The sequence below is a fragment of the Gymnoscopelus braueri genome (assembly GCF_963280865.1).
Source record: "Gymnoscopelus braueri genome assembly, chromosome: 5".
Classification (NCBI taxonomy): Eukaryota; Metazoa; Chordata; class Actinopteri; order Myctophiformes; family Myctophidae; genus Gymnoscopelus; species Gymnoscopelus braueri.
Window position 1 is genome coordinate 40,986,132 of NC_137606.1, and position 22,331 is coordinate 41,008,462.

Here is a 22,331-nt window from a genome sequence, read left to right on the forward strand (position 1 = left end):
TCTGGGCTCTGTAGTAAGTGCCCTCCTACACCAATTATCTTCACCGAAAACAGCCGATCTAAAACCTCACAATGGGTCACGAGCATGTAGGTATATACATATGTAGAGAGTTGTCACCAAATGTTCGCCCCCTGAATAGGGATTGATTGATTGATTGAATACTTTATTAGTAAAAGATTTAACCAGCACGTGGTACAGTCAGACATTAAGGCGAAAAGGATAACACAAAAGGGTACTGGGGACTTGTTTCCATTGTTGTCCTACAGTATGTATTCAATTCATCAACATCTATGGACTATGGTTCATGTGGTTATATATATGGGAGTTGAGGAAGAAATGATATGGCTGCTTATATCAAACCTTTATATTTTACCATCACTTATAATACTTCTACAATACATTATGATATTGACAGCCTAAATGTCTCCACTAGGCCTAATAGCTAATGTTTTGGTCCAGCCTATCTTGTTATGGTTCAGTTTGTCCTTCAGGCAGCTACAGTATAACTATGTTCTCTAATCTCTGCCCTGTGCTCGACGCAGAACTACCGTACCACTGACATGAGTGTTAATGTACTTCTGACCGTGATATCATGTACATAAAGCATAACCACCACCACCTAGAATATTGTCTCGACTCCTATGTGCCTCATCGATTGCTGATTGATCCAGAATTCCACGACAGGACTGGAGTCCTTCTCAAAATGGCATCTGTCCTATGAAATGGAGGACTCAAAGGGGCTGACTGACTGAGAATAAATACTTTTGTGCAACTGGGGCTTCCATCCACCAAGTTTAGATGACCCCCAGCCCTTTCTACCGCCTACCTCTTAAGTGCAACAGCCATGATCACTATGAAACTGAAATGTCAGATTCAGTTCAAGTGCCCAGTAGGACGTGCTGGTCTTATAACTGTGCTGTTAAGACGGATACAGAAGCGCGTGTGGCAATTAATGAGACCCCTTTGGTCTCAGGTCATATGTTAATGTAGAACTTCTTGTTACTGCACCATGCTGTACCACACACAGAACCAACTGATGCAAGAACTTCTCATAGGAACTCCTCAAAGCAACATTCAATATGCTTCTTTCATTTTCTTCCTATATGATGGGAATTGGGAACTGTTGCTTTGACATTTTGGCTTCCTCCTCTCTCACAAGAAACCCACATTATTAGATGCACATGTACTCTAAAGTCTAAAGCCTTGCAGGGATATGCATGACAGTGCATGCGTGAGCACACACACGCGCACACACACGCACGCACGCACGCACACACACACACACACACACACACACACACACACACACACACACACACACACACACACACACGTTTATGTTCAATGTTCATCTGTTCATGGTGCTAATTACTCATTAAAATAATTATAATACACAATATCCTCAAGCCTCATCATTCTGGGACATTCCATATTTGGGTCTGAATTAGGCCTACAGTAGCTAAATTTTTTGGAACCGAGATTGCACAATCCCGTCTATGACAAAACAGAAGCATGGGGGGGGGCTACAGCTTTGGCTACCACCAGCCTTACATTTTCAAACCCCCTTATTTCAGCCGTGCATGTTTTGTTCAAGGAATTTACATCAAGTTCAAATAATACAGATGTAGAATACAGTTATGTCACAGGCATGGTTGGTCACACTAATACGCGGGAACAAAGGGTAAATGTCCCCCCCCCCCACCGCGCTGGAAAGAAATCGCTACACTGATAATCTTTCAGTCACTGGCGAGCACGACATGCCTTTGATTAGCAAGCTGCCCACTCGCCATAGAAAAATGGACAATGTCTGTGAGAGATAGAGAGAGGGAGAGAGACAGAAAGAGAGAGAGAGAGAAGGAGGGGTGGTCAGAGAAAGAGAGAGACCGTGGGGGTGGTGGTGGTGGTGGTGGTGGTGGCGGAGGCCACGACGTTCCCAGCTTTCATGTCCAATAAAGTGCTGTAATCTTGACGTCTCCCCATTAGTTCTATGTGTGATAAATCACGAGATGACAGACTGCAGCTTCAACTAAACATAATGCTCCAGGGCATACTAGCAAATTCACCTCTCCCTCTTGTGTTGTTGCACTCAGTGCTGCTGCCATTTGAAGTCCCCTGCATGTCAAGAGAACTAAAAGGGCAGGTGTGGATTTTAAGCCATTCAATCCGGGAACGCATCTGTGTCATTTTAAGATTTCTTTGGCCAATCAAAAAATAGCAGATATATGAGCTTGTAGATCAGATTTTTGGGGGAAAATGTGTGCAATTTGGCCGATTCTACAAATGTCTTCTAAAACTGTTTTCTTTTTTTAATTATCTTACGTTGCTATGACCGCCAAAATTATTTGTCCGCGATCCCCATCAAAATGTTGTTCCAGGGACCCCCAGTAGCAAAGATTTGGGTAAAAAATTTCAAAATTTTGCACAAATGTTCAAGATTTTTAAAAAAATGCTCGTAGTACGGCACTCTGTGCCGCACTATGAGCTTGTATATCTGCTATTTTTTAATAGCCCAAAGTATAAGATAATGGTTATACGGTAGCTAAAAACCTAAAATGACGTTCCCGATGCGTTCCCCGATTGAATGGGTTAAAGGCGATGTTAAAAGCGCAACCCTGACAATCATAACCTGTATATACATACAGTAGTAGTATATTATAACATGTTTGAGCAGCATCATGACGTAGGTCTATAATCTCCTGTCAGTCAGACACCTGTGTTTTTCTAATTACTTGTTTCATGTTGTTGTTCGTTGAATAGCATAGCGTACTACAAGGTGTGACTTTTTTTTTTTATCCCCTCCTCTTTTCCGGCAGAAATCAAATCAACGTTCTGCAAACACACACACTCTGCCACACACGACCACAAAGGCCTTTATGTCCAAAACATGCCCTTTGCATGGGGTCCCTTCTTCCCCCGATAACTACGGTGTTCTAACAACAATTATTACTTGAAAGGTACAACGTGGCGGCGGTGGACAACTCCTGAGAGACGGCAGCCTTTCACTGTTCTCTCCGCGCCGTTGTTGCCGCTCCCTTCGCACCGCCAAACATTAGCTGAGACACAACAAGTGTTCATGGGATACAACACAGTCATCCCGTGGCGTGCATCTGCAGCTTTTGCAGGACGTGTTACCATATTCCCAGTCCGTCCTTTTGAGAATAAGACAAATAATATCAATTCAGAGAAGCATTAAAAAAGAAACGGACAGCAAACAACAAAGACGACAAGCCAACGACAGATTTTTCATTTGCGACCACAAAGAGAAAGTTGTTCTCCCCTCTTATCATGCAGAGAGCTTGTGGCTGCTCCTCAGAGCTCATCAACGGGACAAAGACAAACGGGGGAAGAATGCAGCCTTGTTTCACAAAAGGTTAACCTCTGTGGGACCCCGGCAACTTCAGACTTCTCATTTAAGGCCCTCCTCACCAAACTCCGCCAGTAAAGGATGGAGGCCCTTTATATTCTATTGGATTTAACCTCGCAGATCTGAGGTCATGTGCTCCACTGTGGCCAAGGGTAGCCCTTGTCTTGAGCTTGGCTGTACGCAGGGAACCTGCTTAAGCCTCAACAGCTAGCTGGCACTGAGGAGATGTTTGCAGTTTGCACATACCCTTGACATACCTTTTGTTTCAGCTTAAATAATGACTGACAACTAAATCTCACAATCTATTTGTATAATGTATAGTAACAACAACAACAATAATAATAATAATAATACAAATAATAATAATACATTTTATTTTGTAAACGTTTTCATTGCAGGACAAATTTAAAAGTGGTATGTTTGTGTGCTAGTCATATTTCCACAATGTTTCAATCAAAACATACACTGATATACAAATCCCAGTCTCCCCAATAGCTCTTGTTGTGTTATAACTATAACTAAGTATTAAGCATAAGTGCTAACCTTTAACTGAGGAGGCATTCCAAATACCGATCCAATCCATTACCTTTACTGAATACTATACACTTAGCCCATTAGTCTAGAGTCATTAGGCATTATTAATTGAGATATTATTCATTTTCCCCATAAGAGTGATATTTCCCATGATTTCTGAGGGTTTTTTCTCAGGCATTAGCATTCTATTAGCATTCTCTAACAATCTCATCTCTGCATGGTGTGTGTGTGCGCGCATGTGTGTGCATGTGCATGTGTGTGTGTGTGTGTGTGTGTGTGTGTGTGTGTGTGTGTGTGTGTGTGTGTGTGTGTGCATGTGCATGTGCATGTGCATGTGCGTGTGCGTGTGTGTGTGTGTGTGTGTGTGTGTGTGTGTGTGTGTGTGCGTGCGCGTGTCCTACTGATGCTCACAACTTGCCCAGTCGAACACAATGCAGAGCATGCCAGACCTCACTATGCTGTGCATGGGGTCCTCGCCAAATTGTCCCCAGAGTCCCAAAGCTTTCTGGAGCCTCAATTTATTTAGAACACAGTGGAATGCATGCCATGAAATCAAGCTTCTGAAAGTAATCTCCTGGATTTCGTCAAACAATGTAATTCCGTGTGGCATCGTGTTATCTCATGTAGTTTTGGTTTAAATATATAGCTCCACAAGCTGTCGCATGCTTTTTGTCAGGTTCAAGCTTATAACCTGAAAACAGGCAACGCCAAGTGAGCCAATCCAAATGGGTGAAGCAGATAATCAATTATTACAGGTGCTTCATTACTGTAATTATGTCAAATTGTGTTTTGTTTTCTCTCAGCAAAACAACACGTTATTCAATTGCAAAAGTAATAACAGCCATGTTTCAGTCTTTGGAACACTGTTGTTATTACAATGACACAGTCTTATAACCGGGGCATAATAGAGTGGGAAATGGAATCCAGTGGTGGAAAGTAACTAAGTATATTTACTCAAGTACTGTACTTAAGTACAATTTTGAGGTACTTTTACTTTACTGGAGTATTTCCTATTTTCTATACTTCTACTTCTACTCCACTACATCTCAGAGACAAATATTGTACTCCACTACAATTATTTGAAAACTTTAGTTACTAGTTACTTCGTAGATTTTGATTATTATTACAAAACATACATTACCCACTTCAGCCCTAAATACATTTTGGCCATTTGAAAATACAAGCTCACAATAGGCAGCATTGAGAGCTTGTAGATCTTCAAAAGAATTGTATACATTTGAAAACTTGTGAAATGGGACATTCTGCAAAATGACTACTTTCTACTTTTGTATTTTTACTCAAGCCGATTTTGAATTCCAGACTTCTACTTGTAAGAGTATTTCTACATTGCAGTATTCTATTGATACTTCTACTTGAGTAAAAAATGTGAGTACTTTTTCCACCACTGATGGAATCAAAGGAGCAGAGAGGAGAGGAGAGCTTTTTATTGTAACCAGCTCACCTGTCCATCCCTGGTTCTATTTATCACAAAGCCATTATTCAGTCAGACACATGCAGGCAGCAGGGTGCCTCCGCCACTTATAACACAAGGTACAACAAAAGTTGCAGAAAAAGCCTCACCATAAATACTTGCATATAAACCAGGCCTACATCAGTGGTTCCCACACAGTGGGTCGGACTCGGGACCCATTTGAAAACAAATGTTTTAGGGAGTAGTGAAAATAGCCAATATGCATTGTGGGCTTGTAGATCTGCTATTTTCGCAAGTTTGGGTCATCACGGGGAGACATCACATTTCTCTTTTGGGTGTCGAGCTAAAACGTTTGGAACCAGTCTAACTCTATGGAACCAATGCATGTATATATATATATATACCTCGTAGTGGTCCTAATAGGGTTTCTCTTTGCCGGAACACAGAACAGATCAGTAGGCCTACTCTGAGTCTACATCCACACAGTGCGTGCTATTCCGATCCGAGCTGCGGTGTTCTCCTGGTCAGTGTTCCTATTTCACGCACACATCGCAGCGGATGCGCGTCTCTCTCTAACCCATTGGTTCCCAAATCCAAATTGGATGTCTCCCCGGGACCCAAACACTAGTGAAAATAGCAGATCTACAAGCTCACAACACATCACAATAAAAGTATTTTTTCCCTTAAATGAATGGATTTTTATTATGGAATTCTTTGAAAACCTTTGAATTGGTTTTTAACTCATGAAAAATTGTGACATTTCTGGGGATTCTTTTATAAATCTTTTGAAAAAATATTAATTAAAAACAAAATGTAGGAAACCAAAAATAAAGGGATAGCCTATTTATACTCGCGACCCATACACAATTGTCCGTGGCCCACATATGGGTCCCGACCCACTGTTTGGGAAACAGTGCTCTAGCCTACTCAAACGAGACGCGTTAATTGTATTCTATATTCTATATTTTTTTAAACCTCTAGGCTGCTAATAATAATGATGCGAGGTGCAGGTATAGGCAGACCGACAGTGTTGCCAGATTGTGTGAGAGATACAAGCAATCAGGTCTATGAAAAACAAGCCCAAAAGATTAAGCCAGCCCTTCCGTCGCCCTTTAAACATAATAGCCTACGTCGTTGGCTATTTGAAAATAGTCAATCTACAATCTCACAACATAAAACATTTTCAGACGGGGATCCGTCTGAAAATGTTTATGAAAATGTGTCTCAAAATGTTTATGTCTGCGGCGCAGACATACATATTAATTTGGGGGGGTCCTTGACTTGAAAATGTTTGAGAAACACTGGTTGAAACAACATTAGGAAACAAGCCCCAAATAAGCACCAATACACATTAGAAACAAGCCCCCAAAAAATGCAACCACCGATATTTATAATAAGCAACTTTACAAAAAAATAAGCCCAAAGTCGCTTATAATAAGCAGACATGGCAACACTGACACCAACACACTACACACACTGTGGTCGAAACTGCGTGATTTTAATGAAAGGGAATCTCTATTAGAGGAAAACAGATGACAAATATGCGAACAAATAACGCACGCAGTTCAAAACGAGTATAGTAGGCTACCACAAACTGGCCCGTATGTATGTATGTATGTATGTATGAATGTATAGTGCGTATGCGTGCGTGTGTGTGTGCTCTGCTGCTGCATAATGCTGGCTTATTGCAGCTGTTTTGCAGAACAGATCCGGCGAACATTGATTGAGTATTTTAAGGCTTACCATTCTGGAGACGCATCCGATGTTATAGGCCTGTCCTGTTGATAATTCACCGAAAATAGAGGAGATCCCCACAAAAAAAAATGTTTTCGTTATAATAGTAGCCAGGCAGAGAGAGAGAGAGAAAGGTGGAGAGAGAGGGAGACTGAGCTGAGTATCCGCGCTGTTCAGATAGAATAGATGGCTGTACGGAATGGCCAGAAACAAACCCCTCCAAGGTGCTTTCTTGCTGCTACAGCATTAACCAAAGGATGCCTGCTGCTGGATGCGAGGCAGGGCAAGCGTCCAACATTCCCATTAACATGCAAGCCTAATTTAACACAGTCAAATCCTCCGGGAAAAGAAGTGAAATAGTCCCCGGACACGCAGTGTGGTGGTGGGTAGGTATAGTAGCCTATGAGGTGACGCGCCAGGCAGCAGGCGAGGTGCTGCTGGAAATGAAAAGCTACGTTCTGTCACGATGTGGAATTACTTTGTACCATCATGGCAAGAGGAGGGAGAGGGAATCAGCGTGCGTGGTCGCCCCCTTCGGTAGGCTACTAAGCTGTAGCCTGTCTACATTTATTCCTTTCTTTTCTTTTCTTTTCTTTTCTATTTTTTATAATGTGAGACATCACTTATAATATCAATGAAAATAACTTTAGTTTTTTTTTTGCAATATGCTGCTTATTCGACTGGTCTGGGATGGTTTACCACCAGGCTATTAGGCCTATTTGACTGACAATGAATAGCAGTAAGACTCACCCCAAAACACACGCGCCCCCGTTTATTTCGCGGACCAGCCGTTCTGTATTTGTTTTACTGAGGATAAGGTTAGTTAGGCATAGTTTGACTGAGGTTAAGTTTAGGAATAAGGTTAGGTTTTGGCATAGTTTACTGAGGTTACGTTTAGGAATACCAGGTGGGGACCGTTCTGAGGTCGCCGGATTTGCTCCGGGGCGACTGTGTTTTGGAGCGAGCGTTTTGATATTCTGTAGGCTATAGCATCTTTAATCATCAAGTCATCTCACACTGAGCGCTAAATAAAATAAAATCCAACTTTGTTTAGTTTGTATAGCACATTTTGTGAAGATAAAAAGAAATACACATGATAAGTAAGATAAGAATTGATTGATTGATTGATTGATTGATTGATTGATTGATGTAGGCCTACTTTATTTAGTAAGACATGAGAACATCAGTACATGGAAGTACAAATTCACAATACAAGGTCTACTAAACTGGGAGTCTCATTAAGCACTAAGCTTGTTTAAGATGAGATCCCCATGCACACAAATCATGATGACATATAAGAGACAGACAGATATACACACTACTATACAGAAAGTCATACAATCAGCTTTACAGGTTTACAGGTTACTGGTATGATGAATGAAAAAAAATTACAAAAGAAGAATTTTTAGGGCAGTTTTGAAAGTGCGTAGGGTTTTACACTCCTTTACTCCTTTTGGTAGGGCATTCCACATTTTTGATGAATAGCATGAGAAAGAGTTCATTCCCTTTGTTGAGCCAAATCTGGGTTGCACATGATTTGTGGAGCTGCCTCTGGTGTTATGATCGTGGACTTCATTAACATTTAGGAAGTATTTAGACAAATACAGGGGGATCCCAATCAGTGGCGTCAATCCTATTCAAAAAACGTGTTATTTGGTTAACCTTTTTGATCGCTCTTTCGGCGTTTTGACGAAAGGTTAAAACTGAATGGAAAGATGGATTCAGGTTAATTCATTTAAGGAGATAAAGGAGTTGAAAATGTTTAAAAAATAAAGTAGTTGCTTTAAAAATGTCAATTGGTCGATTAACTCCTATTCATGACCATATTTCTCAAGAAGATATCAAAATGTTAATCTATCTAAGTTATTCTTGGTCCATGACCCCTATGTGAGAATGTCTGGCAGACCACTTTCAGGTTGTGGACCACTGATTAAGAAACAGTTAATAAAATCAAAATATTTGAATATTTTGCACCGATATCTTCCTATGACATAGCAGTTTTGAAGCAGATATTTTATTAAGATTTTAAGATTTCTATTGCAGATAATGATTCATACAGTCATTGACCCATTAGAGCAATCTTATTTTTCTTTTGACTTGTGACTGGCAGTTTTATAGGGGCAAGAAATCGTTTCTTTATTTAATTTAAGCTGCATGTTCCCCTCAACCTCTGCAGGAACCTCTGACACTGGAGTTTTGTAGGTTAGCGAGGGAAAAAAGAACATCTGCCTTGTTCCAACTGACCATCCCTTTGTTTGGCCTGGTACTGAGTCTAAATCCATTGCCATTGCCAATACTTATATCCAAACCCCTAGCCAACTGCTTCTCAGGGTTAGAAAGAAACGGTCAAGAGATCCTGGCCCTGGAAGTGTGTTTGGTCACCCAGAGAACAAGAGAGGGGCCATGAGGAGGTATGTGTGGGCTTTTGATTCACTGCATTGTGCCCCCAAAGCTAATCTAGGCACTAGGCTCAGAGTCTTACCGCTTGCAATGCCGTGAATGGGTGAGTGAAAAGTTAAATATTCTTTCAAATGTAAAACTGAGCTGGCATTGTGGTCATGTCATTGTGGGAGTGGGGTTTGCCGTTGAGATCGGCCACAGGAGCATTAAAGGGGCCAGCTTTCACTTGGAGGGTTCTCTTTTCATTTAAAACACGTCTGCTGATGGCAGACTCGTGTTTGCTGGGTAAATACACCATACGTTATTCCTTAAAAATGCTGGAACCACGTGAACTTCATACATAACACGCGACTGAACAAAATACTCTATACAACCTTAATAAATAACGTCTCTGTCGGATGTAAACCTCATATGTCCAAAACTGTGACTTTTCAGGATTCAAGCTTGTGGATCTGCTACCTTTGATACTTTTGTGTGACGCTGTAGTATGATCAAGTAGGACGCTTAAACACAAAAAGTTAGAATATGGAGGCCGTTTACGAAAAAACACAAATAGTTAGAACATGGAGATATAGAGGTTGCTGGCTTACAGTGACGATATGCATATCTGATGATACATGCACACAGGTGACAGGTTAAAAGAAACACCAACATAAAGTGTGTTTAGTAAGGTGCTGGGCCACAAGGATCTGTCAGAACAGCTTTACTTTATCTTGGCATAGATTGTACATGTCTCTAGAACTCTACTGGAGGGAGAGAACACCAAAAGATATTCCCTTATTTGGCGTTTTGACGGAGGTGGTGGAGAGCACTGTCCAGCAACACGTCAGCCCAAAATCTCCCATTGGGTTGAGATCTGGTCATTGTAAAGGTCATAGTAGCCTACATATTCATTCATTTTCATACTCAACAAAGCATTCTGTGGGGCGCCCGCTGGCCTAGCGGTCCAGGCAAATACCACATAATATAGGCTCTACTGCAGCCTGACTTCGAGTCCCGTTCCCGACTACCTTTGCTGCGTGTCTCTCCCCGTCTCACTCTCTCCCTCTTTCCTGTCCATCTTCACTTCAACTATCAATAAAGGCAGACAGAAAATCATCTTTAAAAAAAGAAGAAGAAAGCATTCAGTGACCCTTCGTGCCCTGTGGACTGACCACTCCCATCAGGATAGAAATGATTCATTTTAGTATAAAAGTGATCACTCAGAATGGCGTTGTATTTGCAGCAACCCTTCTCCTAAGGGGACAGATGGACCCATACCATGTGTAGTGGAACGCAGTGAGCTGGGATTGAACCCGAGGCTCCCACTCGCCAGTCCGATGTGTTACCAGTCATGCCAATAGGGCTGAGCCCGATTGGCAGGTCTATTGCACGCCGGTTCTGGCTAATTTGACTGTGGGGGCTACACATGCTAGGAAATAGTCCCCCACCTAATAACAGAGCCACCAGACCCCCTCACAGTAGGGTCAGGCCTGTACCATTCTCTTATTGTACGCCACTCATGCACTCGTCCACTAGTGGTGAATATGGTGAAGGATGACTCATCACCTTTTCCCACATCAGACCAGTGTCTATGGTTTTTGCACCGCTGAACTCTCCAATGTGCAGTGTCATCTTTGCAATGAGGGTTTCTTTTTCTCACTGAAACCCAACTGTAACATCCCTCTCTATGTAATTGTTGACGATCTGTTCTTGCTGACACAGTCTGATCGTGTCCTTCATTGACATTCTGTGTCACCTGAGGAAGAGTTTTTTTTTACATATCACATTAATGCATGAGCATCATGGTCATCGAATGTGAGCTTTCAACCATGGCTTCCGACCGTATTTACTGATGTCTTTCCTATAGATCACAATGCAGATGTCACTTTAGTCAATTGTTCCTGAAGCTCCTGCCATCCGTGCCCCAATAACAAACCCTCTTTCACAGACACTTACATCTTTTCCTCTTGCCATCTAGATCCAAAATGGAGGTCAACTGGGACTGCTTAGCATTTTTATAGATGCCACAGAGCATGATTGGATGTTAATTGCTTAATTTCATCAAGCGTACACCTGTATGGAAGCAAGTTTCTCCACTAATTTTTTTCAGGTTTTTCCTTCCATTTGTCTAATTTGTTTATCTACTTTAGGAAGGAAGCATGTCTGGAAAAACAACAACAACTAAGAAAGTATATATTCGGCACAATGTGAACGTCTGAACTACAGTGTATACTACAGGCGCCTTAAAAATTATATGTCTTAATAATTATATCCACTATTTTAAATTTGGTCGTGTAGCATCTCTAGTCACCTTGAGACAATCTGTGTCTGTATACCACACACACACACACACACACACACACACACACACACACACACACACACACACACACACACACACACACACACACACACACACACACACACACACACACACACACACACACACACACACAGAGCCCTGGGTGAGGAGAATGATAGAGGACAGAGAGGGTGATATCAGTTAGCAGCTGATAACTGATCATTTGATTTGATTTAACTTCACTTTATTGTCCCTTTGCAGAAATTTGCCTTCTACATTTAACCCCTCATAAGGAGCAGGGAGCAGCCACTGTGCAGCTCTCAGCTACCAACTCCAGTTGGTCGATGCCAGCACCTGGGTCAAGAGCACTGGCAGTGCAGGAGTGCTTGCCTAGTATACTGTCTCTTGGTGTGGGGAGAAAGTATTGGTATCAAAATGTACTTAAAGTATCAAAAGTAAAAGTACTAGAACTTTGAGGTTTGTTTCAAATGTAAAGTGCAATACAAATAAAATGTATTATTATTTAGCACTTTGAGGTTTGTTTCAAATGTAAAGTGCAATACAAATAAAATGTATTACTAAAATTTTTGAAAATAGCAGATCTACAAGCTCACAATGCGTCGGGATGCGACGCGTTGTGAGCTTGTAGATCGGCTATTTTCAAATAGCCTAGGTGTAAAACAAGGCTAAAGTGGTTCATGTATGTTTTATAATGTAATAAATAATTTCTGTAATAATCTACAAAGTAACTAGTAACTAAAGTTTTCAAATAATTGTAGTGGAGTAAAAGTACAATATTTGCCTCCAAGATGTAGTGGAGTAGAAGTAAAAATATAGACATTTGGAAATACTCCAGTAAAGTAAAGTAAAAGTAAAAGCACCTCAAAAGTTAAAAACATGCAACTCCACGCAGATAGGACCCCCGAGCCGGGGTTCGAACCAGGGACCTTCTTGCTGTGAGGCAGCCGTGCTTAACCACTGCACCCATGGGTGCTGATATTACTAGCTGACCAACCAGTGGAAGCTAATGTGCCGCAGAGCACAGAGCTGGTACTTTTATACTTGAGCAACCTCGCTGCGAAAGGAACTCATCATGTCAAACATGTCCGCGGTTTGCCACAGTTGCAGCCTTTATATCAACAGCTATTTTCTCCTCTTTGTTAGACGAGAAAATAGTCATTTCACACTACTCAACACAACTACCTTGTCTAGGAAGCCGGGCACAGCCATGATGTGATGTTAATGGAGTCATCTACCATTATGCCAGAAACAAAACTTCTGTTCCATTTTCTCTGGACATCGTTTTGGTGGAAGAGGTACTCCGAAGTAAGTAAAGTAAAGTAGCAATACCACAATGTAGAAATACTCGGTAAAAGGCCTCTATTTAAAAAAATGTCTTGAGTAAAAGTACAAAGGGTTTAGCATCAAATGATCAAAATGTATTTAAAGTACCAAAAGTAAAAGTATGTATAATCACAATTAGCCTAAGTTTTCAAAATGTATCAAAATCTTTTGAAAATAGAAGATCTAAAAGCTTGTAGATTGGCTATTTTCGAATAGACAAAGAATAAAAATAGGTCTTAATTGTGTCATGTATGTTTTGTAATAATAATCTAAAGTACCTACTATACTCTAATATACAAAGTAACTTGTAGCCTAACTTAGGTTTTCAAATAATTGCAGTGGACTAAAAAGCACAATATTTGCCTGTGAGATGCAGTGGAGTAGAAGTATAAAGTATTGAACAATGGACATACTGAAGTAAAGCAAAAGTACCTCAAAATTGTACTTAAATACAACACTTGAGTAAATGTACCTTTCCACCGCTGGTTTAGATTTTAAGTTTTGCATATTGCAGTTTGTTTTAAATGTATGCATTCTGCTATATACTGTAAGATTGATACATTGGTTGAACCTTCATTATAAGTATACACAATTATATTTTTAACCCAATCCAAAGGTTGTCTCAGCAGCATTGCATTGCATCATCAGTAGAGCTGGGTTTCACTGACCACTGTTGTACTAATAGCAGACATGCTGTGTCTCTCCACAGCTAGGCTTAGGATGAAAGCCTATAATCAGCTACCAGACCACAGGATTATATAGTTTATACAAAGATTATTCATTCTTAACTTCACAACAGAGCAGGCTGATGGTTAATAATTCAGAATCTGCACAGAATGTGTAAGTTGCAGAGTGCTGCAGTGGCTCTTTTTTTCTTTACATCCCGTGGAGGAAATGGGTTTGATTTTTGAGTAAGGGTTTAACGCTGTTGCGACTTAAATTATACGGCCCATAAAACTCCTCTAATTAGATAATATTAGCTATGCTATTTCCTCTTTCTTTCAATTCTCTTTCCTCCGTCTCTCCTTGGTAAAGCATCTGTGTATATGTTATTGAAAAAGGCTAAACTTGTAATTTAGCATGCCTGCAAATAGAAATTCCTAATCTAACACTAAATCCTATACTTCATTGACCGGGGTCCCCCAGGGGTCTACACTTGATCCCCTCATTTCTTCCCTCTATACACCAAATCTCTTCGGCAAAAATAGCAGGTCTACAAGCTCACAACACGTCACATTGCAATGCGTTGTGAGCTTGTAGCTCTGCTATTTTTGTAGAATGATCGCCTGTTCTCACGGAATCTTCACACATAATGCCCAGAATAGGAATGACAGGGTTCTCGTGATTAAGTGAATCCACTTATCTGCAGTGTATATGTTTGTGACCAGTGGTGGAAAAAGTACTCAAATGTTTTACTTAAGTAAAAGTATCAATACTGCAATGTAGAAGTACTCTGCTACAAGTAAAAGTGCGGAATTAAAAATTTTGTTGAGTAAAAGTACAAAAGTATTGGTATCAAAATGTATTCAAAAGTAAAAGTAGGGCCTACTAAAATGTTTGAAAAAAATCGGCTATTTTCAAATAGCCTAGGTATAAAATAAGGCTAAAGTGGTTAATGTATGTTTCATAATGTATCTACAAAGTAACTGCTAACTAAAGTTTTCAAATAATTGTAGTGGAGTAAAAGTACAATATTTGCCTCCGAGATGTAGTGGAGTAGAAGTAAAAATATAGACAATTGGAAATACTCCAGTAAAGCAAAAGTACCTCAAAATTGTACTTAAGTACTGTAACTAAGTACATTTAGTCACTTTATACCACTGTTTGTGACATACCTGACATTTAATGAATGCTTGGGACAAGAGGATGCTGAATGCAACATGTGTTTATTACCTCCACCTATATCTGTCTGTATGTTTGTTATGTCAAGATGTAGGCCTAATCACCCTGTCACAACACCATGCAGCTATAATGCTTTCACTAATGTGTTTAGACAAGCATGTGTCTAATGTAACAGCATTATGTCATGTAACTGAGAAGCTGACCAAGAAGCAATGTTCCTATATCACACTGTTTCCAAAGAATATCGTCTCTGTCGGGTGGAAACCTCATATGTCCAAAACTGTTACTTTTCAGGACTCAAATTCAAAAATAGCAAAAATAGCAGATCTACAAGCTCGAAATATGGCGCCTATGTTTTTGCGTGACGCTGTAGTATGATCAAGCAGGGCATTCATTTACGATATATAAATTATTAAACTTTTGCAAAGAAAAATCCTGAGTGTTGATTTAACTCATTTTAATTAACCCTCAGGATTCTGCTGTGTGGAAATAATGTCAGGAATCAAGAAATCTGCCACAACTGGGTTCTTGTTAGAGCTGCATGAAATCGTTGCATGAAGCCTTTTCTTTTTCGGGGCCACGCGTATGGGGCAAGCTATAGAACCTTTTTCAGTTCCAAAGAGACTCTTTTTGCCAAGAGTGTAAGAATACCTCCATCTGTGCTAAAACCAATTTTCACCTTATTGTCCTTGATTTATGAACACTTTCTGTGAATCACCCAATACTCTTAGGATATATCCCGAAATTGGCCACTTAGGTGCAACTCAGCCTTAGCCTTAGCCTCAGCCATTTATTTTGGCTTGGCCCTGCCGGTGGTTTCAACTATCAATGTTATCGGCTCTTGAAAGGATAACGGATGTAATGTCAAGATTAGAATTTTTACAATAATACGTCCTTTGAGACACACGTTCTTATGGCAAAAGCCAATTAACAACATCACTGCCATGCATTTGTTTAGGCCTACCTGCTTTCAATTATAGGAGCCACATTCAGGGGTTTGTTCTTTCAATTACCAGACCCAAACTTCTCCCGGACGGCCAACTTTCTGTGCAGCGCTCAACCTCACTCATGTCAGCTCTAAGCTCTGCCCTCTCATACAGTAATAGGATCAGGGCTCCAAGGCCGCTACCACATGATGGATGAAAGATTAAAGAGGGATTGTTGAGATTGAAGGCGCATTTAGCTCCCTGCTGAGGTCCAATTTCCAGTCCCCTCGCGAGGGGCAGAGGGGGCCCGCCGCCATGCAGATGAGATCACCGTGGCACACGGTGGCCATGCAAAGCGGATGCCAGGGAAGTCTCCGAGATGTGTGGGGACAGGGAAAAGCGGGCAAGCATTTCAAATAACCACAGCTTTCCCTTTCCTCTGGAGAACCAATGTCAGGTATGGTCGTGGAGGTAATGGAGGAGGGTTATACTTTTAAAAGTGAGAAAAGAAGATGATGGGTTGTGATGATAGGTTACAGCTTCAAAATAGTTGTGAATTGATGTGACGGCAGTGTTGATTTCCTCTCTTAGAGAGCGCCGCCGCTTGTTAAATCCCCACAGAAAAGACGGGGTGGCCTTACACAGGCCCAATTATTAACCTTTCTATCTTGAGCCTGTGACACATTCAAAGAGTTTTTTTAAAACTGTCCCTTCACGTGTCTCTTTAATTCAAGCTGTCACATAATGTACAAAAGCTTTGGAATATTAGCAGAGCATTGCAGGTCTTTTCACAAGCAACTTCATTAGCTCATGACTTTAGTTGTGCAGATGGGAAACTTTGTTCAAATTAAACTCAAGATCAGGGGGCCTTTCTGGAGCAGGTGGTGTGCATGAAGCATATATTCCCTGCTGTATCTCATTATTTAATGTAGACAATGGTGCTGCTGTTTGTTTTAAAATTAATATAAAACAAACAAATACCCTCAAGCATAACTTGTGTTACCCTGAGCCAAATTGAATATATAGCACCACAGAGAGAATAAGAAAACAACCGTTTTCTACACCGCTACAATCTGGGAGTTATTTTAATGAATAAAACATTACTTATAATAACCAATCTGTGCAGGTAGAGTATGCTGATACAATATATTAACTAGTACATCTGCAGTGGTTGGAGCTGGTCCACCTACTACTGGTTGTCAACGTCAGTAAAGTTATTGTTGGTAGATCGGCTACTTTCAAAACATTGAAACGGGGGTCCACAGCCAAATACATACTAATTAGAGGGTCCTTGACATGAAAAAGTTTGAGAACCACTGCTGCAGATGATAGGGTAGGGCTTCAGATTGTCTGTGTTTCAACAAGTTCCATAGATAAAGGGTCAGTGGTTTATGTGTAAAATGTCACATCTTGTGAGTATGTCAAAAACTAAAGCAGCGAGACAGCGTCTGTCCTTTCCAGGGATGGATTAAGACTCAAGGAGGCCCCTGGGCCAATTATCTTGTAAGGGCCCCCGCCAGACCACAAGGTACCCAGAATGGTCAGTCGGGTGGGCACACAAACCCAATACTCGAGTTGTAAGGCATGCGTGGGTTAGTAAGTGTGGGTACACACACAGTAAAAAAAATAAGAAATCTTTAAAATACTGTTAGTCAGACGGAAATAGGAGAGGGCTAGTACTGTAGGTTGATGGGCTCACATAATTGAGTGTTAACTTACAGAAAATGTAATATATAATAGGTAATGCACAGACAGACAGACAGATAGGCCTTTATTGATCTCACAGGGGGATTTTCTTTTCGCCAAGGGGGTTACAGCAGTCATACAAAAATACAAACAGAACAAATAATGAAAACACAGCGAGAATGAAAGATTGACACCAGTGTAAGAGTCACATTGTCCTTAGTCCTTAGTCATTATCCCCCATTACTCATTATCCCTCTCCACGGGGATAAGAGTCGAATTAATAAGTCCTATTGGTCATTCGACCACAAGTCACGACCACAGACCGGGTGGTGGATCAAGCATTAGCGTCATTGTACAGCATTAGCATTGGTGCCATTGTACCCCTTGACTACCAGCGGCCCCTGGGAGACAAGGGCCTGATATTTGGCCAGGTACATAATCCGTCCATGGTCCTTTCACCCTGCCATGAAAGGAGAGTCACTTCTCTCACTAAAAGAAGTGGGTCAAGTGTTATCTTTTCTTAAAGCACATGATCCCTAACGTATCCCTGGGTATGTCATAATTCATGACATGCCCAGACGTACCCGTTGTTGCAGAACGTTCTGCGAAAATAGGCAAACATTCGGTGGAAGTAACTGAACTACATGCTCACAATGCATCGCAACGCGACGGTTTGACATCTGCAGAATGGCTATTTTCGGCGAAGAGATTTGGCGTAGTAAAAAAAAAGGGCAGGGCCAAGTGCAGATCACTGGGGGTCAACGAAGCATATGTTTTTCCCCACTGGTTTTTGGATTATTCTGCAAATTTATCTTATGTTATATCTTGGTGGTGAAGTGATTGAGTTGACCCGCTGTGACAAGGTCAACGCCGTGACATCGCACACCATCTGTTGTCTGAAAGGGAGCTTGCCCTTTCTGCTTCAAAGTGGACAAAGGTAGAGGGTATGTCATGTTTTAGGTCCTGCATCGCTCAGTGTATACTCTGTAACCCCCGCTCTGTTCACAGGAGGTTCTTCCCATTTAAAAGCATAAATCCAGATACTGAAAGTGGGATACATTTTAGGGAATACTATGAGAAGGTGGTACTGTAGGTGGATTTCAAAATGTTATTGATGATGCGGTGCAATACACTAGACATAGAGAGGCCATTTGGCTACTTAAACCCTATATACATCATTGACCGGAGTCCCCAAGGGGTCTGTGCTTGGCCCCCTCATTGTTTCCTCTCTAGATATTTTCATCTTTGCCGAAAATAGTCGATCTACCAATTTATTTTCGCGGAGTGTTTGTCTATTATGGCATACCCAGAATTGGGACGCTAGGATCCAAGTGGTTAAGGTTTGTCTCAGAGAAAGAGCGCTTCAAATGTTACTTACCCCTGTGACTCTTGACTAAAATGCATGTTATGTATTTGTGTCTAGAAATGATAACCAGGCCTGTTTTGCCATCAATCTGATTCACCTTTTACAGGAACATTTTAGAGACTAGGTTTAGAAATACACCAAGAAGATATTTTACCTTTACCCCCAACCATTCTTTGACTTGAACGCTAAGTTTCAGACACATGCAAATTGGATAATATTAATATTATTATCAGACCCCATTGCGCAACAACATTCACTTTCATGATCAGACTAAATTTCTGCAACAAAGGATATGCTAATGCATGTATGTACTATATTTCTGCAACAAAGGATATGCTAATACATGTAAGCATTTCTGTGAATATTTTTGCACTCTTCATCAGAGCAACTGTAAACAAGATCAACTGTTTCAAAGGATCTTTGTGAAGACTGTAACAAGACTTGTTAACACATTGAGTGCCATAAACGTAGATCCACGCCTTTTCGGAAAAAAAAGACGTCCCACAAGAGGGCGCTCAATGTGTTAAAATGCATCCAGTGTCCTAAAGTACATAATGGCAAGTCAATACACACGAAGAGTTGCAATTTGTACCAAAAACTGGTTGTACAGAACCACAGATCCGACCGATATGCCATACTGTATTATGGAGATTCAGTTGTAAAGAACCGCCGATCCGACCGATATGCTTGTATGGCCAAGCTTGTAGATCTGCTATTTTCTGCAAATGTTCCCCCCAGAATAGGAAAGCTAGGATTCAAGTGGTTAATGTAGAAAAAAAAAGTTCATATCACAAAGATTTGGTGGCCCCCCTGTAGTAGCTTGGACCCCCTCTTGAAGACCCATGCTGTATTTCATAAAAAAAAGAAATGTGTGTGGAGCTACTTCTTTGGCCTATATACCGGCAGCGTGCACAAGAATTTGAACAAAACAGTATGGTTGGTAGGATACCCTCCCATCCCTGTCAGTCAATACTTTGGTCTGATCAATTGTACCGTCTATCCACTGAGGGGCTTGCATTATTATGTAGGACATGTGCTAAAGAAAACAATCATGGGGTTTGTATTATTATGTAAGACATGCGGTGAAGAAAACAATCAAGGGGTTTGTATTATTATGTAGGACATGCGGTAAAAAAAATAATCAAACATCTATCTATATGGAGAGGGCCCTGGATGTCTGCTGAACTGAACACTACCGTCGAACGTGGTTTTTGAGTGTGGCATTTAAAAAAATTAAGCAATCAAATGTTTCGGGAATATATCAGAACTTCTTCTGATCCTACTTGGTAAGCTTGTGCAAAGGTCAGATATCCCCCAGGTGCATACTGTCTGACCCAGAAAAGTTTTTTCAGTTACTTTTGCACTGACAAAATTCGTTTTTCTTTCCTGAATGATGACTCACCCAAGTACTTGTCCAATTTAAGTACCGCCCCTCTTTCGTTCTTCCCCCTGGACCTACCAATGTTTTAATTCCCAACCAAACGACTGTGTGGGGTTATTTGACCTTGCATCAGGAGTTAGATTGGTTAGTTTGTTTTAGGTCTTTATCATGACTCAGACCCTGACAGGTCCTCCATTAGGGAACTATTTAGGACAATTAACAAATGAACGGTCACCCCATGAAAACATCACAGAATCCTGTGTCCATCTGTGCAAAGACCTATGGCTTTAAAACTACTCTGAACAAGATTTGTCTCAAGGTGAATGGAATCACTCAGAATTTAGAAAATTGTCAGCATGTCAACTCTGAGAGTATGATGCAGTGGGTAGAGAGTTATATACAGATATACTGTATAGTGACCCATTACCAAAAGATTTAGTGAGACCTACTTCATAACAGGGTCATACTCTTCCCAAGCCTTTGGCATAAATGGACTGCAGCTGAGGAACAGTGTCTTGCAGACAGGATGCCAATACATTAGCCTTCTGGCAGGTAAGGTGCAACTCTTATATGCTTCAAGGAGGGTAGAGAGCTTTGGATTAGTATGCCCCAATGTTCCACATTTGTGGAAAAAAGTGAATGTGCCCCCATCCACTTTTTCCCACAAATGTGCTAGGTCCCATAATTCTTTGTCACTAAATGACATCTAGCAGAATGTGCTCTTGGGTTTGGTAAATGTATTGATATTGTTCATCAGCAGTCTTAACAATACATCACCATGTTTGTCCCGACCAGAGTCCTGCAGCAAACTGTCTCTGCAAGGTTTGTTCAGAATAATTCCAAATAATTTCAACATACACTACTCGGTAAGGATGAAGGAAGATAAAGTAATGAGAACGTCATTGAGAGAGAAGTCGACTTGTGAGAATATAATTTTCACAGGGTAATTCATCGAAACGCAATTATTAGTGTCAGAGATACACTATCTGATCCATCAGCCCATGTCATTTTCAACCGGAGAAACAATAACATAGAGTTCAAATAAGAAATACTCCAAATAAAAACTTCCTGTTCCAAGAATAAAGAAATCCACAGTGGGCTGATCCAGAATTTAGAGAGGATTAATCTTCACATATTTGGTTTTATCTAATGAGAGTTGAGTCATGGCAGCAGAACAAATCCAGATTTATTTTGAGTGAACGGAGCCAAAAGACAGGGAATGCCAATACATTAGCCTTCTAGAGCCTGACTGATGCCAGATGTTTGGGTCCGATGCTGATTCCAATTTAGGAGAATCCTATACCACATGTTTCTACTGATATTAAAAAAATAATATAAAATGGCAAAATTGTATTTTCTATTTGAAAAACGTAGAAGTGATAAAAGTTTCTATTTGAGGAAAAATCATTTGAAATATCCAATCTATAAGCAACGCTTAATGATTATGTTGAAAAGTTGCGGCTATAATGACATGCCTAAAATAGGCACACCGGATTGAACCTGGTTAAAAATCAGGACACATGGCCCGGATCGCTGGCGTAGCGGTCCGGGCACCTAGGCTCCTAAGTAGCCTGACAGCACGTTGCGGGTTCGAGTCCCGATCCCGACGGCCTTTGCTGCATGTCACTCCCCATCTCTCTTCCCATTTCCTGTCAAACTACTATCCTATCAAAAGCTAAATATAAAACAAACAAAAAAATCAGGACTCATCGGCAGCATAATTGCGATACAGATGTAAAAAAAAAAAAAAAAAGTAAAAAAAAGGTCAAACAGACCGCTACATCGGACTGGGCTGATCTTAATGCCTGTGAAGCTGGCCCAGTGGCCCATATAGGGTACGATGCTCTCAGTTATGTGTTGTGCATCTAGTAGGCCTATAGTCACATCATATTCTTTATCTTTGAAACAGCGGTGCCGGGAGCCTTTTGCCATTTAAAAGTCTGCCATCCCTCTGACCCTGGCCACGACCAGTGCACAGGCATAATGATTAGTGGTGTCTTGCAGACCGACACAGCCTGAGTGTGTTTGTCTTAATGTG

General features: G+C 40.9%; 1 protein-coding gene across 1 annotated transcript in view; it reads right to left on the reverse strand.

Annotated features, from left to right (window-relative positions):
• The window catches only part of tenm4 (teneurin transmembrane protein 4), a 319,789-nt gene extending 312,658 nt beyond the window's left edge, over positions 1–7,131 (reverse strand). Inside the window, exon 1 of the mRNA XM_080429457.1 lies at positions 7,074–7,131. The gene's annotated coding sequence lies outside the window, so the exon portion shown is untranslated. The remainder of the gene's footprint in view (positions 1–7,073) is intronic.
• Between the last annotated feature and the right edge of the window lie 15,200 nt (positions 7,132–22,331).